Raw genomic sequence first — 13,671 nt, 5'->3', positions numbered from 1 at the left:
CTACATAATAGGAGAAACCATTCTGATCTAATTCACACGGGATATAAATGACTCAATCTTGCCAGAAGTAGTGTTTTCATCATCTAAAAAAGAAAGCAAGTTAACCCAACTGAATTCAATTATGGTATATTAGGTAGTGAAACAAAAGTAAGGAGGGCAGTTTTCAACGGGAAACTTAAGCCCTACTTAAGAAGACATCTATACCTGTCTGAGTGCATCTTTTCTTTTTCAGAAATACCACTATGCCATTCAGTGTGATACTGAGAGACTCATCAATCATGTGGCCTTCCTTACACAAACTCTAGTAGTCATGAGAACCAAGCAGGGCCACTACATTTTTCCCCCTGTAAATTACTAATCGCCATTGGGGAAAACAACAGTCAGTCATACTTATTTGAAATGCAGAACTGTAAGAATGATACACATGTGCACATAGGCAGTCCATGGAGAAGCCCTGTCAGAGAATAAAGCCAACACAGAGGAAAGCAAAACCGAAGAATGCAGAAACAAATCTGTGTGGTGCTGGAACCCCTGGATTCTGCCATGGCTAAGGCTAGAGATTCACCTCTTGTTTCAATGTAGCTGTTTGAGCCAATCAGTTTCCTATATTTGATTATGTTAATCTGTGTTAGGTCTCCGGTGCCAGCACTCAAAAGAGCCCTCACTTAGAAGACTCTTGAGGTCGTGTTTTCATTTTTTTTTTTTTTTTTTGAGACGGAGTCTGGCTCTGTCACCCAGGCTGGAGTGCAGTGGCCGAATCTCAGCTCACTGCAAGCTCCGCCCCCCGGGTTTGCGCCATTCTCCTGCCTCAGCCTCCCGAGTAGCTGGGACTACAGGCGCCCGCCGCCTCGCCCGGCTAGTTTTTTGTATTTTTTAGTAGAGACGGGGTTTCACCGTTTTAGCCAGGATGGTCTCGATCTCCTGACCTAGTGATCCGCCCGTCTCGGCCTCCCAAAGTGCTGGGATTACAGGCTTGAGCCACCGCGCCCGGCCGAGGTCGTGTTTTCTAGGCAGTGCTTTTGGAAGTTCTTTTCTTTACCCATTTCAACACCCACAGATATGGTACAAGCAAGAAGGAAAATGAAGAAAATTTCAATTTCAGATCAGGAATGACAAGTAAATGCTAAATACAGGCATTTATGAATGGTGTTGGGAAAGTTAAAGAAAGTATTGATAAATATATTTGCCTACTTAGAATATATACCAAAATCTGGAAATAGCATGCTTCTGTCATCCATAAACTCATAATGTTTGACAGAAAATCACAATATTATAATGTCAAAACTGTGGAAAGTTATATAAGGCAACGGGGTGTAAAATGTAGCAAAGTGCTTATTATAAATAGAATATTTAGTTCTAGCGAATTTGGTAATATGTTTAATTTGACTTTTAAAAATACATATTTTACATGACTTAAATATTCACTTAAAGTGTTTGTTTCCCAACTTGTACTCTATCAATTTAAATTATCCTGAAAGTAAACATGTAGCTATCTCAAAGTTTTATAGAACTTAAGGTCTGAGTTTTCATTCTTATCTTTCAGGATTAGTATTTCAGCTTAAAATTATTAGTTACTTTCCTTGTCAATAATATTTCAGGTACAAAAGTTACATGTAACTAAAATATAAATAAGAGGTATTCCTCAAAACGTGGTAGCTATACTTTATGATTCCAACTCAAGATGATTTAGCATTTATATTCCAAAGAAACAGAGAACCCTTGGTTGCCAATGACAGAAAATCTAACCCAAACTGGCGCAGGCAAAAAGGCAGTGCAATGGGTCATGTAACTGAAATTGTAGGATTGGAAATAGTTTTAGAAATAGCTGGATATTTATCAAACTATAAAATATGGTAGCAATTTCTGTACATATGTGTACCACTCAGTTGTATTTAAATGCACATAAAATTATTTTGTATATAAATAGAATTCCACAACATAAACACACTGTCACTATTATCTGTTCCTCCGTGTATTAATCAATCATATATTTTAGCTGCATATTTAACTTTCAAACAGTTCCTAATCATAAAAGTTTCATAACGTTTTCTAGTAGGTATATATTTAGGCCTCAAAATATACCATCAGGACTCAGTTTCTCTCCCTCCATCCTCTCAGTTCTACTTTCTGATATTTTGGTCTTCTTCTCAGCTCCATGTGATGTGTGAGGCTGCAGTGCTTGAAGCTGCAACAGCTATCGTTCAGTGGAGGTATCCTGATATATAGTCATCCAATCTCAACCAATCACTGTGTTGAAGGAGATAAAGCGTGATGACTGCTTAGGCATAGGTCACATACATCATCTCTGAGTTGGTGGAGGTAGCCTTACTCTAACAGCAGGAAAGAGAAAGATTCTTCAAAGAAAAATCAAGGGATGTTTTTCAGAAGGTCAGGAGTACATGCCTAGTACAAATTATTTCCTTTCATAATAAAGATAATATTAATAAACAGTAACAACTAAAAACATGCTTTAAGTTGTTTTCATCTTGCTAAAATATATGAACAATTTCTTGAAGATAGTACTGTTCATTAGATTTTCACTACTGTTTTCTTCTGATGCCATGACTTAAATGATGTAAACTTTTATTTCCTCTTTCTTAAATTCCCTTTACAGTGTTAACTGAAATTTAGGGTTTTGGCAGCTGTGGCTATAAAAAGGTAGTAAGATATTTCCAAACAGCTAGGCATTAAGACCCTAGCTTTTTCCAAGGGAATTGTACTAGTCCAGTTGTTGGTCACAAAGAATGGAAGTGATTTCTGGTTAAGTTAAGCAGGAAAGAATTCAGATGGCACACAAAATGATGAAGCTGAAGAACAGACTTGGGAAACAAGATGGCACTAAAGAAGATTAGGAAGCCAGAACTGCAACCAAAATCATGCCGGAAAAAAAGACAGCCTAGGAAGCCTCTGCTGAGAATATGGCACCACCACCACTGCTGGAACCAGTATCTCCACCGGTGTGAGATACTGGATGCTGCTCCAGCCACTAGAGGCTGAGGTGGGAGGACTGCTTGAGCCTGGGAATTGGAAACCACTAGAAGAATAAAGTCTAAACTGTCCCTACTTCTTTGCATTACTTTTCCTAGATGTGAAGTCTCATGCAGAGATTTCCAACTGGTTGACGGAAACTCTAGCTGTCACAGGAAGTCATATGCCCCAAACTCTAGCTGTCACAGGAGTTATGAGAGGAACTATCTGCCCCACTTTGGCTCCCGCAGAGGGAGGTGGAACCTAAGGCACTCAGCATAAACCCTAACATACAATGAGGCATCAAGAAAATTTTTATTCTTGTAAAATACTTTAAGGAATTATGTGGCAAATGTTGTTTTCACAATGACATTATGTGACTGATAGCACAATCTTCATTAATAACAAACACATGGGCTGGGTGCAGTGGCTCACGCCTGTAATCCCAGAACTCTGGAAGGCCAAGGTGGGTGAATTGCTTGAGCTCACGAGTTCACAACTAGCCTGGGCAACATGGAGAAACCCCCTCTCTACAAAAAAATACAAAGATTAGTCAAGTGTGGTGGTGCACAGATGTAGTCTCAGCTACTCAGGAGGCTGAGGTGGGAAGATTGCTTGAGCAGAGAGGTGGAAGTTGAGCTGAGATTGTGCCACTGCACTCCAACCTGGAGGATGATAGAGCTAGACCTTGTCAGAAAGAAAAGAAAGAAAAGCAAAAGAAAAAAGAAAAGAAAGATTAAAACCATGTGCTCATTTACTTCAGCAGCATATATACTAAAATTGGAAAGGTACAGGTAAGATTAGCATGGCCCCTGCACAAATTTATGAAGTGTTCCATTTTTTAAAAAATAAAATAAAAACTATTAAAAAGAAACACAAGAAAGATATTCCTAATATCACACAATTGTTGGTAGAACAGAGGCAAAAACTGATTACTTAAATCAACCTTATTGGCTCTAATTATAGCAAAAAAAAATTCCATGCCCGCCACCCCCAGTGTATTCTGCCTGTAGAACATACTTGAAGTGGACTTGATAAGGCAAAAACAACAAACCTAACAGGTAATCAAAGCTTGTCCCTTAGGAGTTAATCATGACAGGTCATGGACAACTTATTTTCCTTTCCCTCATGAGTGCTAATTGGTCAAATAAAATCAGTCACTAACTGCAAAGTAGGTACCAATGTTCATCTAGGGTAGTTTCCATTATAGCTACTAGAAACTAACAGAGTAAGCCTTCTGCTGTAAACTGACATAATGATGTTTTAGGTCACCCCTAAAGATTCCTGTCCAGATCTGAATCTATACTTGAAAAAGAAAAGCTGTCACTTGGTTCCTATATTACCAAACTGCTTCTGTGATTACAGGGTAAAGTCCCTTATTATTCTCTCAGAATTCTACCCAAGACACATGACTATAACTTAAATAAAATAAAGTATAAGACATAAAGAAAGTATTTTAAAAAACACTGTTTATAACATAAAGTTATTTAAGTGTAAATACTTGGAATCCAGCAATTTTATTTATAAAAATGTTTGGTTGAAAAAAAGAATTTAATTATTATTCTACGCTTTCTCAACACAGTTGAATACAAACTATATTCATTTCCAAATTTCTGTTGCATATTTAAATTAGAATATACTACAAATATATTATATGTAAATATTAATATACGAAGTAATTTAGACAATGTTAATACATGAAGAAATTTAGAGATCATTTAATCTACTTTGTAGCAGTAGTCCAAATCACTCTTCCTTGTTACAGCCATAAATAGATAGGTTGCTGGATATTTTTTTTACATCAAAATCTTTACACTAAAATTTCTTCAGAAATTAATTCTAATACTATTTACCAATCCATCAAATATGGCAGCAATCTCTATACATATGTATACCATTCAATTATATTTAAATGCATATACAATTATTTTGCATGTAAATAAAACTTACAAAACAAATACACTGCCACTGCTATCTGTTCCTTTCTATGTTCATTAATTTATCATACATTTTAGCTAAACATTTAGCTTTCAGATAGTTCCTAAGTTTCATAATATTTCATTTATTCTACAGCATTAGGAGCTCAAAAGGGTCTAATATATTCAGGAAGAAAACAGACTTTCTGGGGTCTCTTTAGAACACATGTATTCCTATACTGTTTGTAAAGTGTCTTGTTTTGGTTTTTAGAAACCTTTTTTTTTTTTTCTTTTTTACTTTAGGATATACACTGAGTAGTACTCAATAAATAATGAGATTTGATTAAAAGTGCCATAAGAAACAAAATACTCAGCTTCCTAATATTTGAAATTATTACATATTTATAGTTATTTTTAAAGCAAAAAGGAGAGGACAATAAAGGAAAAGTATATAGTTGTGCACCTATGATGCATTACTGGCTACAGTGCTTAATAACTCTAGTGGAATCACTAATAGTTTTTATCCACTTAAAATTCATTATGCTGCTAAGGAAAAGACACTCTAATAAGGCCAAGGACACAACTGATGCACTGAACTTGGAAAAGCTACAGTTGTTAATTTATTCAGTCATTTCTTCAACAAATATTTCTTGAGCTCCTTTCTGGTATCCAGTCCTATAACCAGTGGGATCTCTACTCTCTAGAAGCCAACATTAAAAGGCACAGGGAAAATGATAAATACATTATTACAAATGTGACAAGTGCTGTGAAGAGAAGGTATAAAGTAGGAGAACTCAACCAGTTCAGGTCACGGTAAACCTCCTTCAGAAGACGACATCTGATAACTGAACAGTTAGGTGGGAGGAGTTGAGGAAGGCAGAGAGTGTTCACCAGTTAAAGGATACAACTTGAAAAAACCCAGAGAAGGAGGAGAATATTAACTATATTTCATGAAATGAGAAAAGTGCTTATAGCTAGAAAGGAGAGATAGAATTGTATAAATATAATGTTAGGGATATGAGACTATCAGAAGGTAATGGGAAATCTGTTAAATGCTAAGTAGGGAAGTGAAACAAATTTACAAAAGCAGTTTGGCTTATGGGAGCAGAAGCTGTATTGGAATGGGCTAAAGACAATGAAAATAAACAATTTGTTTAAAAAGTTTGTGGGGTGAGAAACAGAGTTGCAGCTGAACCAACAAGTTGATTATTTGTTACCTTCATTTGATGCTTGGATTTATTTGAACATGTTTAAATGTTGACAGTAAAAATCCTACAAGGAGAAAGATAATGAAGATGGAGGAAAGAAAAATTCCTCAGATGATTAAAAGGGGTGGAACCCAGACCTCAGGAAATTATAGGTAACCATTAGCCCAATGTGTTATTTTCTCCAAAAATGCTTGATGGCAGTAAAGTCAGGTAAGATTCATTCAGGGTCAGAGTTCTTGCTGGTTGTTACAGAGAAGACTAATGAGAAAAGAACTTGCAGACACTGAAATGAGAGTAAAGTGATTAGAGTCTAAGATAAGAAAATAATGAAAATAGTAAGGATCTAATAAAGACATCTCATTGTAGTCAGAGGAGGAAGTAATCAGAGGCAAGATATCTGTATTTGTTATTTAACAGTTGTAAAATTTGTAATGAAGGCTCAAAACATGGCTCTTTGTGGGTAGAGTTCAACGCAAGAGCTAAGGTCGTCAAGGAATTTTTCCACCAGGAATGCCCTCTTTGCACAGGACCCTTGTCCTTTTGCTATGTTTTGTTCTCTGAGAACTCCACGCAGTAAGACAGAATGGAATTCCTCCCTACTTCCCCATTCTAACTCCCACCCATTCTCACAAACTTTAAAATGCCAAGGAGAAAGCAGGGTGGGATCTGAGAAAAAGGAAAGCCAAGAAATAGACTGCCTGACCTTGCTTGTATTTTTTCTAGCTTTTTTGTAATACACAGACCCCTTTGTTCAATCAATATCTTACACAGAAATACAAATGGTAAAACAGAAACGTATAGCTGCTCTGCTAGAAGTAGGACCTAAGGTTCTGTTAAATGCCCCTTGTCTTTGTCCTACCCACATACTTATATCTAGAAGATACCTAGGACTCAGAGCACAACTGATGATTTTTGTTCAAACTGAACAAAAGCGTAAAAATTCTATGCTTTCTTAAGACACACATTCTAGTATGGGTCATTGTAGATCACACAGGTTAAGACAATATAAAGATCTATGGGCACAAATCTCTAAGAAATAACGAAGAAACTTTACTTGTATCTCCCTTTCTATACTTAGCAGTAGGACTTGTTCATCTTTGGGAAGAAACCTGTATGTGCCAAAACTTTTGTCACACATTTTGTATAACTGCCTTCTATTCTTGCAAAATTCTTTTCAGGAAGTTATATTATTCTCATTTTGCAAAATAGGAAGTTAAGGCCCAGAGAGGTCAAGTAACTTGCCTACAGTCACAAAGTTAGTAAGTGAAGTGGTCAGGATTCAAAGCTGATTTCAAAGCCCCAAAATCGATTATATCACATTGCCTCCAAGACTCATCAATTTAACAGTGTTCCTCTACTACCATTTATATATAAAATCTTCTGGCTAAAAGCCCATAAAATGTTTTCTCATACATACTATTAAAAACAGCTCAACCCTAGAGAATTATCATGCAACTATTTTAGATTAATAGGGCATAACATAGGCATTGTAACAGATCACTGCTGAATCTGTTTTCTTTTGGTAAATAACTCCACTGCTACTGGAGTAAAAGTTGACACTGATTTTTTAGGTTTGGTGTTCATTATATCTTAATTCTAAACCAACACTATGAGATTGTACCCTAAGAGTCAGTGTTAACCAATATTATCAACCCAGAAAGGCTGGGTGGAGGTGAAATTGCAACTACTAAAAATACGTCTATGAAGAAGTAACAAAAGTCAGGGAAACAAATATTTGAGGAAAACAGTCACTAAATAATAGGCTCATGAGAAAAAGCAGCCCAAATCAATTCAACTTATTGTAGAGTAAAGCTGATTTTAATCAAGACCTTCAGAAAAAAAAAATAAAGGTCAGATATATAGTTAAGAAAAATAAACAAAACATAAATACATAATTAGGGAGTGAATACAAAAGGAATGACATGCTGGATTTAGAAAAAAACAGAGAGCGAGAACTAAGGACCACATAGAAATGTCTGTCCTTTTTCTATGTGTTATTATGGTAATAAATACATCTATTGGTCTTCCAGAAACGATATGAGATCCATAAAACTTATTTTACTAGTCATTAATAGTATTTGTTCCCAAAAGCACCATGACCTCAGTAATTTAGTATTTGGAATTTGAGAACAACATAGTTAACTGTGATTATTAACCCTTACCAGGAGACTGATTAAAATAATTAAAATCCACACAACATCTAAAAGTTATATTTTGTTTAAAATAACACCAGTATGCTCTGCAGTGCATGGAAACATAAATCTCAAAAACATCCTACCACATTTCTAATAAGCACTAGTTCTATTCACGTATAGCCTGCCACCAAATATACTTGAGTATGATCACAGTAGAGACATTTCCTAAGGGCAACAAAGGAACTGCTTCGTTAATTATCAGCTATCCAGGTAACCCAAAACTAAATGTAAAATTTATATTTCTACATTCATTCAAAAAGTATTTATTAAATGGTTACTCTGTCGCAGGCAGTGTGCTAAGTGCAGTGAATATATTAGTGAACAAAACAGAAATGGTCTATTTCTTTAAAATATACAGAAAAGGCATTCTCTCAGAACACAAAGAAAGTTACAAGTTTAAATTAAATACTACTTTGAAGATTCTTATTAATTTCAAGGAGGCTTATAATTCACTTTCATAAGGATATGGGTTATTTAAGTCCTCCTAATAGTCCCTTGGATAACTGAAAGATATGTTAAAAATAAACAAAAGATTGACTTTCATTTTAATGAGTCTATGTAGTCATTAAAATTCTAGGGCATGAGCTAGCTAAAACCAGATTTTCAAAACTACTTCGGTCATTTACATTTTTCTCAAGGAGTCTGCTAAGATCTTTAGGTTTTAGATCTTCTAGGAACATTTTTCTTTCGGTTCTTGCATCATCCTTAGTCTCTCCTATAAATATTAACATTTCATATTTTGACTAACTCAATATAATGTTAGATATTATATGCCCATGGTAATTTATTTCTAGGTTCTCTAGTGAGTCAATGGCCTCTCTCATCAACAATCTCTTTATGATCATTGTATTACTCTGTTCTTACACTGCTATAAAGAAATATCCAAGACTGGGTAATTTGCAAAGGAAAGCGGTTTCACTGACTCACAGTTCTGCATTGCTGGGGAGGCCTCAGGAGACTTACAATCATGGGCGAAGGCAAAGGAGAAGCAGGCACCTTCTTCACAGGGTGGAAGGATGGAGTGAGTGCAAGCAGGGGAAATGCCAGATGCTTAAAAAAATCATCAGATCTCATGAGACTCACTATCATAAGGAGAGCATGGGGGAAACTACCCCCATGATTCGATTACATCTACTTGATCCCGCCCTTGACATGTGAAGATTATGGGGATTACAATTAAAGATGAGATTTTGGGTGGGGAGACACAGTCAAACCCTATCAATCAAGTATTTATTATTTTCTGGACAATCTGATTTTTTCCACTTGGAGATAGAATTTTAATCCCTTTTTACTTGGCTTTCTAACTTTTTAAGATTTGTATATGTCAACATTCCCTTAAACCTCCTCAAATGGATTGTTTTCCTCTTAATTGATAATCTTTGTGTTTTCTCTAGAATACTGTTTTCTCTAAATTTTATTAATATCTGAGAAATATTCTAAATTTCTCAGCAACAAAGTTTCTTTCTCACTTTAATGTATCAATTTTTAATCACCTCAACTGACTTTTTTTGGCTTAAACTCTCTCAAAACACAGCTGAGATCCCGACATCCATCCCCCACACCTCTTCCCCATTTCAGTAAACAATACTACCTTTCGTTAACTTACATACCAGAAACCTATTGTTCTTAATTTCTCTCCTTTCTCTTTCACCTCCCTCCCTGCCTTCCATCCATAACCTTAATATTAAATGGTAGCCTAGAGCTACAGTATTATCAGTTCTTAAAGAAACTTTGTTTTTTCCTGAGAGCCTGCATACATTCAATTGCCTACTCGAATATTGCGCCTCCCTCCTAATAGACCTAGTTGCTTCTCTTCTGTGGGTCTCAATTGCAATGCCATCTCCTTAGAGATCACCACACCTAAAATAGTTTGCTAATAGTATCAATTATCACCTTGTTCTTGTCCTTCACATGACATATTTCAACTGGCAACTACATAATTTGCCTGTTTACCTGTTTTTGTCCATATATATGTCCCATAAGAAAATATAAACTCCATGAGGGCAGGAGCTATGTCTATCCTACTCTATCTCCAGTTCTAAATATGCCTGGCACATATTAGATGTTTAGTAAATATTTACCAAATAAATGAATAGAGTAGAAAGTTTAGCTAAAGAAATGCTGAGATGTTGACTAATTTTATAATATCCTACTACCGTGATAAGCAAGAGCACAGTGCCAGAAGTTAAAGATCACTTTCTTAAATTAAAAAATCTTCCTTCCCATTTTCATCTTGATTAGGTCAAATGGTTCCACCATGATCTATCACATAACAGTGATTCTCAAAGTATGGTCCTTGGACCAGAAGTATCCGGCACCTTTCAAAATAATATTTCTCTAAAAATATTTCTAGAATTCAACAAAACAGACTTCCTATTATTATTTCCTCATTTATGTGGATTTTTATGATTAACCATGTTTCATACTTTTTTTTAAATCTATGACTCAAAACTCAGTACAATAATGTAGATGGGTTTAAACTACTCTGATTTCTGCTAATTTCTTTCATATTAGTTGTAAAACACTAGTTCAGCTTTAATTTACATTGTATCACTGTTTCACACAACTTCAGAAGACAGAAGATATAAAGCATAATCTTGGTCAATAATACGAACGCTGGTAAACAAACATCCCAAAAGCATAAACGTCAGCATTTAGAATTCACATACTGAATATCAACTGACCATACATTCACATACCACTTCCAGAGATCTCAATGTAATCCAACAGAGAAGTACATTAGAGAAATAAAATAGGTTTATAATTAAAATGAAAGTACAGCAAGAATAATAAACACTTTTTTAAAATTTTATATTTTTTGGAGACAGGGTCTCACTCTGTCGCCTAGGCTGGAGTACAGCGGCACAGTCTCAGCTCACTGTAGCTTCAACCTCCCGAGCTCAAGTGATCCTCCCACCTTAGCCCACCAAGTAGCTGGAACTACAAGTGTGTGTCATCATGCCCAGGTAATTTTTGTAGAAACAGGGTTTCACCATGTTGTCCAGGCTGGTCTCAAACTACTGAGCTCAGGCAATCTGCCCACCTCAGCCTCCCAAAGTGCCGGGATGAGAGACAGGAGCCACCACATATGGGTAATTAAGACTTTCAAAATAAGCATTTCCTCATTTTCTCCTAAAAATTACAACAAAAAATTCATTAAAATGATAAGAATTAAAATGTAGTCAATAGCCGATATACTATAATATATACAATCCCCCTAAATGACCCCAAGTCAAAAAAAATTGATTTTTATAAAAATAGCTTTAAAAATACATTTTTTTAGCCAGGGTTTTTTTTGTTTTTTTTAATTTTAGTTCCACTAAAATTGTTTTTCAAACAAACTTTTAAGAATGAAGGTCACAAAAACAGAAAATGTATAATTTCTTAAACAGTTAGAATGAATTGCTAATAGAAAATTTCACAATAAATTGCATTCTCTAGGCAACTATTATTAAAAACATGAGGCACTAAAATTACGTATAAAAATCAAATCCATTATTCCAAGACTAATACAGGAAAAAAATCAAATTAGAAAAAATATACACTTCTCTCATACTCCATTTCAGTGGCTTAGGACCTAAACAAAAGATAAATGAATAACTGAAAACATAATTTAGTGAACACATTTTAAAATATATCCTAAGCAATAGATCAGTGACAATTACAAATTTAGATATACTATTGCTAATTTGTATTAAACCATATCCATCAAGGTTTCTATAAACCTGAATGTATTATTCCATTCAAAAATGTTTTATACATATAACTGAAAATGTACAGAGATAACCTAAGCGCCTCTAAGTGTATACAACAGATATAATCAATTATTAACCCTAAAACCTCAATTCATCCCAGCCCTCCTTCCAAGTTATTTTATTTCTGTCCATGGAAATAGCATTCTGCTTGCTACACTCTTCTTCCCTTTATTTTCTATAGAAAACTGCCATCTCGTTCAATCATTTTCCTCCAAGAAACATCTTATAGATTTCAGTTTTCTACTTCATTCCCACTACTACTACCTTTTCCTGCCTCAATATTACTTCAGTCTTTCATGGTTACCATCACACTGACCTTCCAGTTGATAAAACTGATATAATTTTTATCAAGTCATTCTGCTCAAGAAATCTATAAAAGCATTCTGGTGCCTATCCCATAAAAACTACCTGGTTTGCAAGGACCTCTTCAACCCAGGCCCAGGTTACTAACTGAAATTAATTCCTATTGTGTACCTTCTACTCTCATTAGGCCATCCCCTATGTTCTGTGCCAGGTATTTTAAGCTTCCTTCTTGCTCCTTCCATTGTGGAAGAGCTCTTCTCCCCACCACCTACCCATATCTTCAATGTCTCATTTCTTCTGTATGCTTTGAATCAAGCCCATTCCACACAGGCTCATGGGTATTTACAAATGGAAAGAGTACCAGGCCAAAGTCAGGAAACCTGTGTTCTTACTCTGGTTCTGACATTATCCAGTAGTGTAACTCTGGGCGGATTTTTGAGTTAAACAGCTAGTCCAGACTTTTGCTTCCTCATCAAAAAAAGGAGATATTAAATTAGATTGTTTCTAAAATCTGTTTTAAAATTATTTAACTCCTAGAACACTTATAGTCTTAATACTTCATCACTTGATCGTACATTAAAGGTTTTATGTGTATTGAATCTTATTTACTAGGTTATAAACTTCCCGAAGATAAAAGTTACGTATTGTATGTTTTATATTTTTGCAAACTCAGCAAGCATGACACAGTGTTTGATAACATAATGGTTCTCTTTCAGCTATTTTATCTATGGAATCATAAAATTACATGGGTAAACATGGGGCCAGAAGCATGATGTATTACATTTTAAAACAAGCTTATTTTGTATTCCTTTAACAAACAGCATCTAAAATCCCTAAGTCTCTGGTTCAGGTATATTATTAAATAACATGTATCTAATGTAAGTGAATAATTAAAGTATACAATATTATATTTTCTTAACACTTTAGAATGGAAGATATTTATATGAATACATCCTAATGGCCATCTGCATCAACTACAGCTAACCACTTCTGAGAATAAATCAGGGCATTAACCTTTGTGCTAAAACCTTATTATAAACCAACTTTCCTTAATGCTACTAAGAAAAGCAGAGTTGGGGCCAGGCATGCTGGCTCACGCTTGTATTCCCAGCCCTTTGGGAGGCTGAGGCGGGTTGATCACAAGGTCAGGAATTCAAGACCAGCCTGACCAACATGGTGAAACACTGTCTCTAATAAAAATACAAAAAAAAAAAAAAATTAGCCGGGCAGGGTGGCACGTGCCTGTAATCCCAGCTACTTAGGAGGCTGACGCAGGAGAATCACTTGAACTTGGGAGGCGGAGGTTGCAGTGGGCCAAGATCATACC

At 35.4% G+C, this 13,671-nt stretch overlaps 1 protein-coding gene and 1 pseudogene across 3 annotated transcripts in view; one reads left to right on the top strand and one right to left on the bottom strand.

Moving 5' to 3' along the window:
* Positions 1-13,671, bottom strand: part of COMMD10 (COMM domain containing 10) — a 245,342-nt gene that overhangs the window by 104,022 nt on the left and 127,649 nt on the right. The window lies entirely within an intron of this gene.
* Positions 3,714-3,811, top strand: LOC114679112 (U6 spliceosomal RNA; annotated as a pseudogene).

Source organism: Macaca mulatta, chromosome 6 (genome assembly GCF_049350105.2).
Source record: "Macaca mulatta isolate MMU2019108-1 chromosome 6, T2T-MMU8v2.0, whole genome shotgun sequence".
In the NCBI taxonomy this organism is placed as follows: domain Eukaryota; kingdom Metazoa; phylum Chordata; class Mammalia; order Primates; family Cercopithecidae; genus Macaca; species Macaca mulatta.
This window is presented reverse-complemented; position numbering and strand designations above follow the sequence as displayed.